General features: G+C 45.0%; 1 long non-coding RNA gene and 1 pseudogene across 1 annotated transcript in view; both read left to right on the top strand.

Annotated features, from left to right (window-relative positions):
• The first annotated feature begins 1,459 nt into the window (after positions 1-1,459).
• On the top strand, positions 1,460-7,256 carry LOC147572603 (small ribosomal subunit protein eS10 pseudogene; annotated as a pseudogene).
• A 385-nt stretch (positions 7,257-7,641) lies between these two features.
• Positions 7,642-14,246, top strand: part of LOC147572604 (uncharacterized) — a 59,835-nt gene continuing 53,230 nt past the window's right edge. The window contains exons 1-2 of the long non-coding RNA XR_015246293.1: positions 7,642-9,794; positions 10,996-11,162. This is a non-coding gene — a long non-coding RNA (uncharacterized LOC147572604). The remainder of the gene's footprint in view (positions 9,795-10,995; positions 11,163-14,246) is intronic.

The following is a 14,246-nucleotide window of genomic DNA, read 5'->3' on the forward strand; positions in this document are numbered from 1 at the left end:
TGAGACACCACCTGGAAATTGGATTGGTTAAAATAAATAAATGAGTAAATAAACCGGAGCCGGGCTTTGCAGACCGAGTAGGATTTCTGTCGATAAGAGGGAGAAGGAGTAGAGTCCACATGGGAAGCAACTAAATCACGGATCTAAAGCGAGCCACAAACGCACCAGAACTGTGTGACAGAACAGTGGATACATCTGCTCCACTGGATGTGACACAGGTCAGGGCCTTGGCAGAGTCGCGTCTCCATCCAAAGCCAGGCGCTTGGTGCCACTTGGCAGTATCTGTGTTGTCAGTTTCCTCCTTTTTCCCTATGATGGCTTTTCAAAATCTCCCCTCTCAGAACACAGCCTTACTGGCTTCAGTAATAGACATCAAGACTATCAGTCATGAACTTCTTTGATCTCCTTCCTCTGCACCTACAAATTATTGCATTAAAATTTTTTATTATCTTTTAAAGTAATCTCTACACCTCTGTTTAAGTAATTTCATGACCCTGAGATTAAGAGTTTCATGCTCTAGGGGCACTGGGGAGCTCAGTCAGTTAAGCATCCAACTGAGGCTCCGGTCGTGATCTCACAGTTTGTGATTTCGAGCCCCGCGTCACGCTCTGTGCTGACAATTTGGCCCTGGAGCCTGCTTCAGATTCTGTGTCTCCCTCTGTGCCCCTCCCCCACTCACGCTCTGTCTCTCTGTGTCTCGAAAATAAATAAGCATTAAAAAAACAAAAAAGAGTTGCATGCTGTACCGACTGAGCCAGCCAGGTGCCCCCAAATTATTGCATTTATATCTATTCACAACTTCTTTCCTTCCCGATCACAGGAAGACACATCCTGTCCAAGGCTAATTCTTCAAACTGCATTCCGACCCCTTTTCCGTCTCCCTCCCCAGAAACATTGTTGCCACAGTTATCACCCTCAGCACCTTTCAGGCTTTTTCAAAAGCCGTGATCAGGCAAATGTCTGTCCCACCAGAAGCACATGAAATTTTCATCCTATACCCTTTAGCTATTTCCTTTTCTTTATCTTTTCTTGAATAGCAACACTTTTTTGTTGTTGTTAAATATCATTTTACGTGTTTTTCTAATTATAAAAGTAGTACACGTTCCTTATAGACTATTTGCACAAAACTGTACTGAAAGAACTTTTGTAATCCTGCCACTCATTCTTGGGTTTCCATGTATATATGGCTGTCTAACACTTCACAGCTGATATTTTGCTGAGTGCTGTGTGCCCAGCTCACGGTGATCCAATGAGAGACTTACCCACAGATGTGCATCGAGTCAGTGGCATAGTCTAGATTCAGTCTTAGCAAGTCTGGCTTGAGAGCATAAGCTCCTAAATTAGCTCCTTATGCTTCTAATTTACACCCAAATCAGAATCCTATATAATAGGCAGAGGGAGAATTTTTCAGTACTACAAAATAATGTCTCAGAAATGTGTTTTCTAAGCATAACCAAGATTTTCAATATAATGGCTGGCCAGTCTCCAGTCAGCTGTCAGCCCACTGGCACTTTTGCCCTCATCCTCACCGCTCAACAACACACACTGACCCCACAGAGCTAAAGGCAACCTCTTTGATGCCAAATCCAATGGACACTTTAAAACCCTTCTCTTTCTTGACCCCCGAGCAATATTATCCCTTCCTTCCTTCTGTCATTTAGTCAGTAAGTATTTATTGAGCACCAATTATATTCTAAGCACAGTGCCAAGTATCAGAAACTTCCTTTTCTATTGATTTCCAGGACATATTCTCCTTTGCTTTCCTCCTCCTTCTCTGACCATGTTTTCTTAGTCTCAAACTTCATGTCCCCCTGGTCCTCAGCCTCATGTTAGGGTCTTCACCAGGGTCTCTCTGCCCTGGCTGTGCCTTAGAATCACCTGTGGCACATGCCTGGAGATTCTGATTCGGGGTGGAGCCTAGGCATCAATATTTGAAGATGTCACATGTCTTCCACTCAACAGTTGATTTTCCTCCTGTGTTCCTCATCCCAGGAAATGGCATACCTCTCCGTCCACTTGCTGAAGCTGGAAGCCTTTCCTTCTCTTCCTCTTCCAATCAACCACTATGTCCTGTTGATTCTATCCACCTTTCACATGTCTCCATCTCCATTGTCATTACTTACATTCAGACCATCATCATTTCTTAGCTGGATTATTGAAAATACCCTCCCAGTTGATCTTGCCTCTGACCTTGCCTCGCTCCAATCTCTTTGTTATTTTTGTTGTTCCACAGTGAAAATAACTTTGCAGTTTCTTTCCTGGTTATACAAGTAATACATGATCAATATAAAAATAAGACAATCATACCAAAATAAGGAAGAAAGAAAATGATTACCTGAAATCTCACTACCCTGAGATACTTCTGTTCCTCTGTCAGCTTTTTAACATTGATCAATCATATGAGAAAAGAGTCTGAACCTTGTCTCTTGCTGGGATTCAGATGCCTCAGGATGGCCCTCAGGGAGGGAGAATTTTAAGTAGGAACAAAGAGGGCTCAGAAGGAGTGAATATATAATTGGAAATAAATGGTATAATATCATAATGCTGCTTTGTTCTGAATAGAAGGCACTTAAAAATTTTTTTTCTATACCTTCCCTTCTCTCTCTTTCTTTACTCCCTGCACCCCACCCCTACGCCAGTTAATCAATGCTAAGAACTTGGTATGTATACTTCCACTTTTCTTCATGCTCACATAATCGTATATTGTGTTTGCCTCCTCACAACAGTGACCAGCTACAGAGGTTTAATTCCTTGAGGGTTTATGCTTATATGAACAAAGCCCAGGGCTCCATGAAGTGATCAGGGAGCCAGGTTCCTTCAAACTGTCTGCCTTGCGATCTTTCACACGGTCATATCTTCAAAGCCATAAAAAATGTTTGTAAAAGTGCCAGCTATCACATTCCCATTTCAGATAAAAAAAGAGAATACCACTCCCCAGCCCCAGCCCCAGACGTGGCAGCCAACGAGATGTTGATGCCCAAGGAGAGCCGTATTGTCATTATGAACTCCTTTTCAAGAAGGGAGCGACGATAAGCCAAGGAAGACATCCACATGCCTAAACCCCCCGAGCCAGCAGACAAGAATGTGCCCAATCTTCACATCATGAAGGCCATGTAGTCTCTCAAATCACGGGGCCACGTAAAGGAACAATTTGCCTGGAGACATTTCTGCTGGTATCTTACCAGCCAGGGTATCCAGTATCTCTGTGATTACCTCCACCTGCCCCCTGAGATCGTGCCTGCCGCTCTGTGTCACAGCCGTCCTGAGATGGCAGGCCAGGGCCCGAAGGTCTGGAGGGAGAGAGACCTGAAAGACTCACCTGAGGGGACACTGACACAGACACCTACAGACGAAGGGCTGTGTCCCTTGGTGCCAACAAGGAAGCTGAGGCCGGAGCTGGGTCAGCAACTGAATTCCAGTTTAGAGGCGGATTTGGTCATGGTCAGCCACCTCAGTAAAAGTGGAAGAGATGGTTTTCTGTTAAATAAATCTGTAGGCAGAAAAAGAAAAAAGAAAGAAAGAGAAAGAAAGAAGGAAAAAGAAAGAGAGAGAAAGAAAGAAAAAGAAAAAAAGAAAGAAAAGGGGAAGACCAATAGCAAGAAAGAGCTTCACCAAACACTCAGTCCAGAACTCCCATTATACCTCATTGGCCACTCCGATCTGCAAGACAAGGCAGGAGAAATGTACACACACACACACACACACATGCACATACACGCACACACATATACATGCCAACCCACAAAAGATGTTAGGGTTTTTGTTTTGCTGTTAGCAGCAAAATTGAATTGGAGGACACATACACTGTTGCATACAGCTCTTCCTACTTAATCATATTTAGTGGAAATCCCTCCAAGTCACTGAGTATAGATGTAGCCTATACTTTTTAAATGGCTCCGTTACTCCCCATGATATGTGCATGCTATAATGTATTCAATCATTCCCCTAATGGTGGGCATTCACTTCTTTTCAGTGTTTTGCCAACCACAAACAACAGCAAAAAATACCTTTGTACATGTATCTTTTCAACCGTGATTTATTTCTGTAGACTAGATTCCCAGCAGTCGGATTGCTGGGTTGAAGGCCATATATGTTTAACTGTTATAGTCTTTCCCTGATTGCCAAATAGTTTGCAGCAATTCATATTTCATCCAGCAATGGATGAATAGCCGTTTCCTCTTCACTTTCACCAGTAGTAGGTGTTATCACTGTTCTTAATTTTTACCAGTCCAGAGGGTATATAAAGTGCTATTATATTACTACTTTAATTTTAATTAGCATCTTTAAATATATTTTTTGGACATTTGGATTTTTCTTCTATGAATTGCATTCATATTATTTACCCATCTCTATCAGGTTTGTCTTTTCAAATCAGTTTCTTTTTCTTTTTTTAAGTTTATTTATTTATTATAAGAGTGTGTGTGTGAGCAGGGGAGGGGCAGAGAGAGAGGGAGAGAGAGAATCCCAAGCAACCTCTGCACTGTCAACGTGGTGCCCGATGTGGGGCTCAAACTCACCAACTGTGAGATCAGGACCTGAGCCGAAATCAGGAGTCAGACACTTAAGTGAGCCACCCAGGCACCATTCAAATCAGTTTCTGAGAGCTCTTTGTATATTATGGATATTAATCCCTAACTAGTATAGTGCAATTTGTATACTAATAGACTATATAAAAACTCGATTGGATCCTCTTTGTCTGCAGCATAAAATCTAAGTAGCTTAACAAATCCAGGTGTGTTGTCTGAGCAGGAGATGTTATTTAGATGCCTTTGATGAGAACAGTTAGGCAATGCCCTCCTCTCCGTGTATCTATTTATACCCACTGATTTACACAGAAGTTGAACAGTCCAGCCTATGAGAAAGAGTCTGAATCTTGTCCCTAGTTGGATTTCAGTCATCTGATGGGCCCGAAGGAGTCATGATTATAAGTAGCAGGGGGACCCAAGAATTAAGTCATCATATAGAAGAAGGTGTCTGGCCCCTCAGATCAAATCCAGTAGTTAGGCCAGAGTGCCCAAGGGGAATGGCATTCTGGGTTCATGGTGGAAGCTAATGCTGTAGCTTGCCTCACTAACCACTTTGGCAGCATGTGTGCTCCTGTAAGAAAGTGGAGTGGGGAGAACTTCTGTGGAAGTTTGAAAAGCTGTTGGTGTGCAGTCAAGCAGCCTTACTGGGGAAACTTTATTTGAACGTTACCCAACAAGGGCATTTTCCCAAAGGGTTTGCTAGATCCGTGGCAATCATCTCTGGTCTTTAGATGCAGCAGTGATGCTCCAGTGTCAACACTATAAAGCTCAATAGACTGCTAGGTATTTGTGACAACGATAGGACGGAACTTCCAGCCTTGTGTTGGTACCCTTGTTGAAGCATTAAAGCCTGGGACTGCAGGATTCCAGCCTCGCTAGACGTGGGCAGGTGATAACCTAGACTATTTCACCAAAACATGGAAGTACTCCCTGAAGAGTCTTCTAAGGACTTGGTGGAAAAGACCCTGGAAATACCTGATATTCTGCAAAGATCTCAACTTCCTTTAGTCAAGCTGATGGGATGCTGAGCTTGGGAGAGCTGGATATTGATGCTGGTGGCGTTGCCCCTGCACACACTGACTGGCGAAGCCTGAAACTGGTCGCTTTCATTCTCATTGTACATGTTATGGCTCCTGCCAACTCTCTGGCCTCACCTCCTGCATTTTCTCTGTCCCTCTCGAAGTTTTGGATTTGCTACACCAGTAGGAAACTCCTCCAAGCACCACACTTTGCCTACTATAACTTTGCTGATGCAGCTCTCTGCCCCTGAAACACCCAACCCCTCAGCCACATTATTTACTGGCTAACTCCTGTCAGCTACTACCTCTTTCAGGAAGCTTTCCTTAATTCTTCCCATCCGGGTTTCAGGTCCCTCCTTAATGTTCTCATAGCATCCTACATGCTCCCACACCCACCCCTTCTATTAGACTGGAAGCTACTTTCCTCAGCATTGAGTACAGTGCTTGACATATAATGGATGGTCGGTAATGCTTATTAAATGAGTGAATTAATGAATGAAAAATTAAATGTCTACATGTGCTCAATGCTGTACTCATTTCTTCGAAGAGAAATAAAGGGCATATCCTCTACCCTCAAGTGACTGATAACTCAGTTGAGAAGACAGAGGTGTTTTTTTTGTTTTGTTTTGTTTTGCTTTTTTCTCCCCCCAAAACTAGCAAATAATTATATGCCTTTAAGATTAAATGCTTAAGAGCATTGAGGGCTGGGAAAAGGGAACATAATGAAGTCACATACATCAGGAGAAAGGAATGCCCTATTCTGTTCATGAACATCTTTATATGGTACAAAAATAGCCTCCAAACGTGTATCAAATATTGACTATGTGAAGCCTGTTGTGCCAGTCATAGATGCTACAAATTGGGAACATTACTGTCTTTGGAGACTTATTATCTAATTGGAACCACCCCAGATTCTATTTGGAAGTAGGCAGGGCATACACAATAATCAAACACGTAACAAACAAGTACCATACCTCTAATGACAGGACAAGGTAGCTACATAAAGAGAAAGCAGGGGTGCCTGGGTGGCTCAGTCAGTTAAGTGTCCAACTGCAGCTCAGGTCATGATCTTGGAGTTTGGGAGTTCGAGCCCCACACTGAGCTCTGTGCTGACAGATCAGAGCCTGGAACCTGCTTTGGATTCTCTCTCTCCCGCTCTCTCTGCCCCTCCTCCCACCCTCTCTCTCAAAAATAAACACTTTTTAAAAAGATAAGGCAAATCAGTTTGCATGTATTAAAAGAGCAAAGATTAAAGCAGAGATAATATCCAGCTGTGGTGGGCATGGGGTGAAGTGAGTACTTTTGCAACTACTCGCAGAAGGGCAAATTGGTGCATATTTTCTGGAGGGCAATTTGGCTCCGTATATCAAGACTTTCAAAAATATTCCTACTGTTTTGACCCACTGGTTCTATTTCTAGTAATTTATATTAAGGAAATAATCAGAGGCATGGACACTTATGGACAAAGATAGTAATAGCAGTGTTATTTTTAATAGAAAAAAATAAAAATAGTCTAAATGTCGAACAATAGGGAATCAGCTAAGTAACTTATGATTCATCTGTATGACAGACATTATACGGCCATTAAAATCCATGTCGTTCTCAGAATTTTAGCATCATGGGAAATTTCTCACAGCATAACATTAAGTGAAAAAGTACACAAAACTATATATACCTGTCATCTCCCACATTTTGTGGTTGCGAAAGGAAATACCCCCAAGATGTTAGCAGTGGTGGAATTATAGCTCTTTTTTTTTTCCTAAAAGTATTTATTATTTTACAGTTAGAAAATGGTTTTAATGTTTTAATGAAAGAAAATTGCTAGGACAAGGTAGTTAATGCTAAAAGCAAGAGGAGTCAGTGGCCGTAAAGTCACATTCCCACGGAATGGCTAGGAATTGCACCCAGTCTTGGCTTTCGTGCCGTGTAGCTATAGCTTCGTCCTCTACAGCCTTCACAGTGTTTGAGAGGGGAGGGCATGATGAACAAAACAAAGACAGGGGACTTGAGAGACTTCCCATGAAATCTTGTCATGGTCAAGTGTTTCATGGAAAGTCTGTGGGTGAGACCATGGCAGTCAGCATCCCATACCCTGTGTCCCTATGTACTCCTTTTCTTTTGTTTTCTTTTTCTTTTCTTTTCATTTTTGTCACCCTTGTTGAAGAAAAGACTGGAACAACATGTCTTGAGAGGGTTTGGGAGGCGAGGAGAAAGGATTCTCACACTCACATCAGCAAGTGGGGATCATCACTTCTATCCCTAGAAGTCTGTAATGACTATTCAGGAACATCTGACCTGCCCCAGGCACAATGGGATCAACAGTGTCCCAGTTCTTTTGACCTCATGGGGAAGGGAAACTAAGGTAAGGATTGACGAGCAGAGAAGAAGGAACAGGCTCAGATGTTAGCCCAGCAAGTCAACCCAGTAATTACAATGCTTCAAGCAGATGACCAATGCAAAAGCTAGCTTCCATTTGTATCCCTTTTGCCCCCAGTTCATTAAGGGCTTTTACGTTCATTATTTTATTGGATCCTAACCAGAACCCTGTGAGAGAGGCACTAGTGCCCTCGTTTTACAGCTGAGATCTTTGAGGCTCAACAAGATGAATGGATCCGCCCAAGGTCTCTCTCAAAGAGCTGGCGCTGGAACCCGGGACTTGTGATTGATTCCTCTTTATTTTTTTTAACGTTTGTTTGTTTGTTTATTTTTGAGAGACACAGAGAGAGATGGCATTAGTGGGGAGGGGCAAAGAGAGGGAGACAGAGAATCCCAAGCAGGCTCTGAGCCGTCAGCACAGAACCCGACGTGGGGCTCCGTCTCACCACAGCGAGACCATGACCTGAGCCGAAATCCAGAGTCGGACACTTAACCAACTGAGCCACCCAGGCGCCCCTGATCCCTCTTTCTCATTTGACACACTGAGCTGTAAGAGATACATTTTCATACAAGAACACACAAGGAATATTAAAAAGCAAGAAGAAAAATGGAAGTGTGTTTACAAAAAGTTGGTTCATGTGATCTTAACCAATAGTTCCCCTTTTGAGATTCCTTTTCATTTCTCAGCCCTTATCATCAATGCCCAGGAGACATACCACAGACAGCACCGAGGCACCACCTCTGGACCTTAATGCCGTGTTTGTGTTGTGTTATTCAGGCACAGTTGCAGAGCCTGGGCTTGGTGGGAGTTTCCAAAGGTGGCCCTATTTGCCAAAGGCAGTGCTCAGGCATGGGCCGTGTGGCCCATGTGTCCTAGGCCTGCCACGGGCTCTATGTGGAGGAGTCTCTGGACAGGCTGCCATCTTGGACAGGCAATCTGGGTTCAGGCTGGCTCCCCTCCAGATGGCACTTCATTAGAGAAAAGTACAGTTAAGGCCCCACATGGGGCACACCTGTTTATCCAGCTCCATCTCAGATCCTGCCTTCCCAATGTGCCTCTGACAGGCACAGAAGTGAAACACATGGAGCTCCTTTTGGCCTAATGCTGTTTATTGTCACATTTAATTCTCAGCCCCACCGTATGGAGTGATTGTCTGCATTTTATAATTAAGGATCCTGTGGAATCAGGGAGTTTAAGCAACTTGTTCAAGGAAACACGACTAGTAAGTGGCCCATGTAGTATTTGAGCCCAGCTCTTTCCGGCAACAGAAACCAGGCACTTTTCAATGTGCTACCCAGCCTCTTCAGGCAACAGGAACTCTGCAGACACCTCAGCTCACTCCAATCTATTGACCAACTTGAATGTGTTACCACTGCCGAGCAGGGGAGTGTACACGAAGACACATTCGTAGATCATGCATGAGACAGGAGATAGCTCCTTTTCATTCAGCCAAGTAGATTTGAAATCCCCCTTTTCTAGAAAACGTTCCTGGCCCCACCTGAATCCACTTAGCTATAGAACATCATACCTCCCTCCTTCCCTGTTTTAACCGCCGAATGATTGTCCTTTGAGACAGTTACAGAGCAGTGGCAGAAGCATTTCAGACCACCCGCAAGGCAACTGCCTGCATGTTTGCATGGGGGATCCTGTCGCAGGATTTTGGCCCACAGAAGGCAGGGGCCTGGGCTGCCTGAGTCACCGTAGGTAAGGCAGCAAATCCCAAATCAGCCCTGAGTCATCCGCACCCACCCCTCTCTCACTGCCAGCCACCTTTCCAGGGGTAACACCTGAATCACCTTCTCTGCCTTCAGGAAGTGCACATCTTAACCGAAACAATAGCAGAGTCTCTCCTCAGAAGATTTGCAGCCTCAGGTAAGAAAAAATAGTTCTTTTCATAGAGTTTTCTCTGTTCGGTGGGCTCCATAATTAGTTCTTTGGGCTTTCGACTAGAATCACCTGTCTTTTCCCACATGTATGCCCTCTGTGTCCAGTCTTCGGCCCTCCTGTCGGTGGTCTGGGGCCTGGCTGAGGTCTACAAAGATCACGATTAAGGCAAAAAGTGGAGGGGCACCTGGGTGGCTCAGTCAGTTAAGCGTTTGACTTCAGCTCAGGTCACGATCTCACCGCTCGTCAGTTTGAGCCCTGCGTCAGGCCCTGTGCTGATAGCTCAGAGCCTGGAGCCTGCTTCAGATTCCATCTCTCTCTCTCGCTCTCTCTCTCTCTCTCTCTCTCTCTCTGCCTCTCTGCCCCTCCCCTGCTCATGCGCTCTCTCTCTTTCTCTCTCAAAAATAAATAAAAACATGAAAAAAAATTTTTAAAGGCAGAAAGTGGAGACTTGACTCCATCGCTACATTTCCTGCTGCTTAGCATTTCTGCATTTTCGATGTATGTTTATCCGGTCTCCTCCAATAAACCAGAATAGCAGAATGTTAGGGATGGGAGGAACTTTAGGTCACAAAGCACCTCCACAGCCTATTCCTAGATACCTCCTGGGTTTTTGGCACTTGATCCAGAACTCCCTCCCATCACCACAGCAGTTCCCAGGGGAAACCTCTTTTTTTTTTGCCTCGTATCTTTCCCTCCAAATCTTTGCTCTTGCGCCAAATTCACTGCTCCGTGTTGCCGACCAGAGAAGCAGAATCTTCTGGCTCTTCTCACCCTAGAGGGACCTCCCAGGTTAGCCAACAGAACTGCAGGCACAGGCATGGCTGTTGGGCTCACTTTGGCTGTGCCAAGGCATGGCGGGCATGACTCCTCTGAGGGTACAAGCCTCCTCCGGTCCCCGCTCCTCTGCCACCATAACAGCCCTAGCCCCTTCCTCCCCAGAATAAGCTGCCCTTGTTCCTGGGGGCAGGGGAGTGGGCCTCCACTCTAGAGTCTCTTCTGTAGCATCTTCTGGACAAGTCTTGGCCCCCACATGTCCCAGCCCAGGAATCTCAGCAATCTGTGCCCACTGATGGCTTCGGTTGGCTATGGTGCTGACGCCCTGAAGAGGATTAACGAGCTTCCCGGGCCTGTCGGTTGACTCTGCCTTGGGAAGCCGTCCAATCCAGAGCTGGGTCTTTCCCCACAGCGCGGCATGCTTTGCTATGACTCAGAGCCTGCAAATGCTGAAAATACTACCACCATGTTCCTCGGGATGACAAATCCTCCCAAATGCTATCACTACGGACTTCCTTCCATGGCAGGCTTCGTGCCCAGTCTGCAAGTCAGCGTAAGCCCTAAGGCTCTGGGCTTCAGGTGAGTCTGTTTTTTATGTTAGTTTTCAACAGTGGTTTGGATAATCCAAAGAGACAGATTATCTAGAAATAATTTAAATAATTAAATCTCTCTCTGGAGTGTGTTGGGTGATTTATTTGTTTTAGGGAGAGCATTTACCTTCCTAATGATACTTAATTTAGAGTAATGAGAGAAAGAAATGGCATTCCATCATCCCAGGTTAGATAGACAGGCCTGGAGGTGCAGGAGAAAGGGGATCCCGGGGGGCAGAAACAATGTGCTCAGCATTCACTGCAGCCAGAGGAACCCCCTACTCACTTCCTACCCAGGCTGTTACATGGGCTCACTGTCATTGCTCCCAGGGATAGGTTGGCACATCTTGCCATCTTCCCATTGGTGTGGAGAGGCCTGCCATCTTGGGAGCCACAGAGGAGTGAATCAGGGAGGGAAAGAAGTACTTCTTACGTCCAGGATGTGGGAGCTGTATCCCAAAGCAAAAAACGGTAGGATAGAATGCTCCTCCTGTAGTAAATATGAGAAGATACCCTTGAGGGAGAGAGCAGGCTCTGGAGCTCATGGATGACCAACTCCCTCTTGCCTTTTCTAGGATCTCAGAACGCTTAGCCTTGAACTTCAGGACATAAAAAGATTCCAGTGAGCAGGAAGGGGACAAGGCAGGCAGATAGCGTGAGAACTGTACAAGATTCAGACTGAGAAGAAAAGGGTTGCCTCTTGATGGCTCTGGGATCTTAGGCAAGTTATTAACTTCTCTGGCTTTCTAGGTACTCTTCTGAAAAAATGAAAACAGTAACAATAATAAGAGTATCTAGCTTACAGATGAGTGGCAGCTAAATAATAATGTTTATGAAAGTATTTTGGAAGCTGTAAGGTCCTGTGAAAATTTCAGTTATTACCATACCTCCGAGTGGCTCACTGAGACCCAGCCACAGACCTGGATAGACAACTCAAGGCACATGTCACATTCATGTTTGAAGGACTGTGTGTTCAGTACATAAGGGGTATTTTCAGGTGTGTATAACAGGCCTCCCGTACTCATGGGGGATACGTTCACAGACCCGCAGGGGATGCCTGCAACCATGGATAGTACCAAACCCTATATACACTGTGTTTTTTTCCTGTGCGTACATGTCTACGATAAAGTTTATAAACTAGTCACAGTAAGAGATTAACAACAAAAGCTAGTAATGAGCCAGAACAATTATAACGATATGTTGTAATGAAAGTTACATGGATGTGATCTCTCTCAAAATCTCTCACTGTACTGTGCTCGCCCTTCTTGTGAGGATGTGAGATGAGAAACATGCCTTTATGAAGAGATGAAGTGAGGCGAGTGACACAGACATTGCAACATAGCGTTAGGCTACTATTGACTCTCTGATGACAGGTCAGAAGGAGGATCCTCTGCTTCCAGACCACAGCTCACAAGAGGTGACTGCGACTGCAGAAGGCAAAACCACGGTTAAGGGGGGGCTACTCAGTCACTGCCGTTCTCATTCTGACGTAGGTAGAGATGGCCTTCTTGCACATGGTCCTTTCTCAGATTCCTGACATTTGGATGAATTTGCTAATGATTCTAGATCTCGGCGTCTTCATAAATGCTTGGCAGTAGAATTACCATCTACTTTGGAAGCCGGGTTGGAATCTGCCCAGACTCTCAGTAAGAGGGTACTTCCAAACACTCTGTGTGGGGTCCCTTGCCCAAGATCTTTTCTTCAGTGGATGGAGAGGTGGTGGAGTGGGCAAGAGTGGCAGGGGGTGACGAGGGGCTTGGGGGAGGGGGGTGATAGCCACTGCTGATCTCAGGCTTTCCCATGGACTATTGTCTTTTCCCACAGAGGAGAGGGAAAAGAAAATCATGACCGAAGCATTGGGATACCCAGAGTTTTCCTTCCCTGATCTGAACCCTCATTCCCATCTCTCATTGTGTCCCTTTCTTTGTTCTGACCATGGATCCCACCCCTGGCTTTAGTGTTTCTGCTCTCTTGTCCTCTTATCTTAAAGCCACAGGGCCTCTGGAATCAAATGGCAGACTCCTTCAGAGGAAAATAAGCTATGTGCTCTGGGACCTGCAGGCTCTCATTATTGCTGAGAACAGGGACAACAGGTTCACCTGGATGTTGTCAAACGGGTTGTTCTCATTTAGGTTAAGCCTGGCTGTTCCTATGTCTTCACAGACCTGTGTTCCCTACCTGTCCAAATTTGATGGAGTCTTAATCCTTTTTTCTACACGTTCTTGTCATCACCTGTTAGTCCTTCAATCATGTATCCACCACCTCCCAGTGCTTCCTACCCTTCATGGTAACTTGGCAAGTGTCAAACTGTCTTCAATGAGCATAATGAGTCTACAGACAGAATTCTTCATTAGGATTTGGTAAATCAAATTTTCAGAAGGTTCCTATCCTGTTGTAGGCTGAGTTCCCTAGGAGGAAAGCCTAATGTGGAGATTCCTGTGCAGGTGACTTTTGGGGAGAGTGTTCTAGAAGAATCATGAAAGGAGGACGGGGAGCAGGATAAGGAGGAGAAGAAGCTAGGCAGGAATGTGGTTTCAGGAGAAATGTGGCCTCCACCTGGTCCTTCTGGCAGCTCTGGAATATAAATGGCACCACAGTTTGTCCTGCATTGAGTCAAGGAGGTAGGTGCTTTTGTCTCCCCACACCCGTCAGCCATTGACTGTAGGCTGTGGAGGGAGGAGTGTCATTCCCAGGCATGCGGGGAGGTGGCTCCATTGGGCAAAGGTGTGCGTTGTCAGCAGCGCCTGCAGGGGCTAGAGGAAGGACACCGCTGATGGTAAAAGGGACCCTGGCGGTAGCAACAGCCTCTGCTACATACCCTCTGTCTCTTTAATGCCAGTCCTGGAATTCTGCCATATTGAAAGAATTCTAAGTACAGAAAGGAAAAAGAAAAATCAAAGATGTTTACTGCAGTGTCATTTATGATAAAACATTTCAAAATGCAAGAACCTAAGTTTCAACAGGACAGGAATAAGTAAGTTAATTATATAATGGTACAGTTAAGTAAATAAATTACACACTTGCATGATATTCTTTGCCCCACAAAGGCTTGGCCCCCTTGTCTCTTCCCTGA

This window comes from Puma concolor, chromosome E4, assembly GCF_028749965.1.
Source record: "Puma concolor isolate L17-30 chromosome E4, mPumCon1.1.hap2, whole genome shotgun sequence".
Lineage (NCBI taxonomy): Eukaryota > Metazoa > Chordata > Mammalia > Carnivora > Felidae > Puma > Puma concolor.